The following is a 3623-nucleotide window of genomic DNA, read 5'->3' as shown; positions in this document are numbered from 1 at the left end:
GTAGAGACAGGGTTTCACCATGTTGACCAGGATGGTCTCGATCTCTTGACCTCGTGATCCACCCATCTCGGCCTCCCAAAGTGCTGGGATTATAGGTGTGAGCCACCGTGCCCAGCCACTTGTGTCTTTATGATAGAATGATTTATAATCCTTTGGGTATATACGCAGTAATGGGATTACTGGGTCAAAAGGAATTTCTATTTCTAGATCCTTGAGGAATCGCCGCACTGTCTTCCACAATGGTTGAACTAATTTACACTCTCACCAACAGTGTAAAAGTGTTCCTTTTTCTCCACATCCTCTCCAGCATCTGTTGTCTCCATTTTTTTAATGATTGCCATTCTAACTGGTGTGAGATGGTATCTCAGTGTGCTTTTGATTTGCATTTTTCTAATGACCAATGATGATGAGCACGAAATGCTTCTTTAATAGCTGATGTCCTTGTTTTTGGTGAAAACCAATATTTCAGTTCATCTACTTGTCTTGACATTCTTGCAGAGTTAGGACTTGGTTTTTCTGCTCCTTAGTATCTGGGTACTATTCAATATAAAGTGAAGCTCTTGTACTGCCCATAGTTTTGTAGACACCTTTGTCTCACAAGCATATGTCTTCAGTGCCTTTATGGGTTTATTATAAAGGATATTGCAAAGGATAAAGATGAAGAGATGTGTAGACTGAGGTTGGCATGCCATGCTCCAGGAACCTCCAAATGTTCAGCTACCAGGAAGCTCTCTGATATGGTTAGGCTGTGTGTGCATCCAAATCTCATACTGAATTGTAGTTCCCATAACCCTCAGTGGGTGGTAATTGGATCATGGGTGCAGTTACACCCTGCTGTTCTTGTGGTAGTGAATGAGTTTTCACAAGATCTGATGGTTTTATAAGAGGCTTTTCCCCCTTTGCTCAGCACTTCTCTCTCCTGCCACCCTGTGAAGAAGGACATGTTTGCATCCCCTTCTGCCATGATTTGTAAGTTTCCTGAGGCCTCCCCAGCCATGCAGAACTGTGAGTCAATTAAACCTCTTTCCTTTATAAATTACCCAGTCTCTGGCATTTCTTCAGAGCAGCATAAGAACAAACTAATACACTTTCCAACAATAATTTATTTTATATTTTAAATAGTTAAACAGGGATTTTGAATGTTCCCAACACAAAGAAATTGTAAATGTTTCAGGTGATATATATGCTAATTACCCCAATTAGGCCATTACAACATTGTATACATTTATTGAAATATCACTTCATGCTCCATAAATATGTATAATTTTTATGTGTCAATTAAAAATAAAATTTCAGAAAATTGTATGCAAGTGATTATTTCTGGACTTTCTATTATATTCCATTGGTCTATGTGTCTGTCTTTATGCCAGTACCACACTATTGATTACTGTAGCTTTGTAGTGACTTTTGAAATTGAGAATTGTGATTCCTCCAACATTTTTCTTCAAGATTATATTGGTGATTAAGTTTCCTTTGGGAGCTTACATACATTTTATGGTTCTACTACTCCGTTTCTACACAAAAGGCCACTGAAATTTTGATAGGGATTGAACTGAATCTGTACATCATTTTAGATAGCATTGATATTTTGAGAATAATGTCTTTTGATCCATGAAAACATTTATTAAAAAAATTTTTAAGGTTTTCTTTAATGTCTTTCAGAAATGTTCTATAGTTTTTGGTGTACAAATCTTCCACATCCTGTGGTAGATTTATTCCCAGGCATTCTTTGTATGCTGCTGCAAATGTCATTGATTTCATATATATATATATATATTTTTTTTTTTTAAATCACGTTTTAGATTTTGGGGTACATGTGAAGAACATGCAAGGTTTTTGCATAGGTACATCCATGGCAATGTGGTTTGCTGCCTTCCTCCCCATCACCTACATCTGGCATTTCTCCCTATGTTATCCCGCCCCAACAGTCCACCCCCTGCAGTACCTTCCCTAGGTCCCCCTCAGGGACCTCAGTGTGTGATGCTACCCTCCCTGTGTCCATGTGTTCTCATTGTTCAACACCCACCTATAAGTGAGAACATGCGGTGTTTGATTTGTTCTTGTGTCAGTTTGCTGAGAATGATGCTTTCCAGGTTCATCCATGCCCCTACAATGGACACGAACTCATCATTTTTGATGGCTGCATAATATTCCATGGTGTATATGTACCACATTTTCCTTGTCCAGTCTATCATCGATGGGCATTTGGGTTGGTTCTAGGTCTTTGCTATTGTAAACAGTGCCACTATGAACATACGTGCACATGTGTCTTTATAATAGAATGATTTACAATCCTTTGGGTATACACCCATTAATAGGATTGCTGGGTCAAATGGAATTTCTATTTCTAGGTCCCTGAGGAATTGCCACACTGTCTTCCACAATGGTTGTACTAGTTTACACTCCCACCAACAGTGTAAAAATGTTCCTATTTCTCCACATCCTCTCCAGCATCTGTTGTCTCCAGAGTTTTTAATGATCTCCATTCTAACTGGCATGAGGGGGTATCTCAATGTGGTTTGATTTGCATTTCTCTAATAATCACAGATGATGAGCATTTTTTCATTTGTTTGTTGGCCTAATATGTGTCTTCTTTTGTAAAGTGTATGTTCATATCCTTCTCCCACTTTTGGATGGGTTTGCATGGTTTTTTCTTGTAAATCTGTTTTAGTTATTTGTAGATTCTGGATATTAGCCCTTTGTCAGATGGGTAGACTGCAAAAATATTTTCCCATTCTGTTGGTTGCCAGTTCACTGTAATGATTGTTTCTTTTGCTGTGAAGAAGCTCTGGGGTTTAATTAGGTCCCATTTGTCTATTTTGGCTTTTGTTGCCCATGCTTTTGGTGTTTTAGTCATGAAGTCCTTGCCTTTGCCTATGTCCTGAATGGTTTTGCCTAGGTTTTCTTCTAGGGTTTTTATGGGTCTTATGTTTAAGTCTTTAAACCATCTGCAGTTAATTTTAGTGTAAGGTGTCAGGAAGGGGTCCAGTTTCTGCTTTTTGCACATGCTATCCAGTTTTCCCAACACCATTTATTAAACAGGGAATCCTTTCCCCACTGCTTGTTTTTGTTAGGTTTGTCAAAGATCATATGGTTGTAGATGTGTTGTGTTGCATCCAAGGCCTCTGTTCTGTTCCATTGGTCTATATCTCTGTTTTGGTACCAGTACCATGCTGTTCTGATTACTGTAGCTTTGTAGTATAGTTTGAAATCAGATAGCGTGATGCCTCCAGCTTTGTTGTTTTTGCCTAGAATTATCTTGGCTATGCGGGCTCCCTTTTGGTTCCATATGAAGTTTAAGGTGTTTTTTTTCCAGCTCTGTGAAGAAGGTCATTGGTAGCTTAATGCGGATAGCATTGAATCTATAAATTACTGTGGGCAGTATGGCCATTTTCACAATATTGATTCTTCCTAACCATGAGCATGGAATATTTCTCCATATGTTTCTGTTCTCTCTTATTTCCTTGAGCAGTGGTTTGTAGTTCTCCTTGAAGAGGCCGTTTACATCCTTTGTTAGTTGTATTCCTAGGTATTTTATTCTCTTTGTAGCAATTGTGAATAGGAGTTCACTCATGATTTGGCTCTCTGTTCGTCTGTTATTGGTGTATAGAAATGCTTGTGAT

General features: G+C 38.5%; 1 pseudogene; it reads right to left on the bottom strand.

Annotated features, from left to right (window-relative positions):
- Nucleotides 1-573, bottom strand: part of LOC108297754 — a 2550-nt pseudogene extending 1977 nt beyond the window's left edge.
- Between the last annotated feature and the right edge of the window lie 3050 nt (nt 574-3623).

This window comes from Cebus imitator, unplaced genomic scaffold, assembly GCF_001604975.1.
Source record: "Cebus imitator isolate Cc_AM_T3 unplaced genomic scaffold, Cebus_imitator-1.0 Scaffold838, whole genome shotgun sequence".
NCBI lineage: Eukaryota > Metazoa > Chordata > Mammalia > Primates > Cebidae > Cebus > Cebus imitator.
Note: the sequence above shows the minus strand (reverse complement) of the source record. Positions and strands in the feature narration are given on the sequence as shown.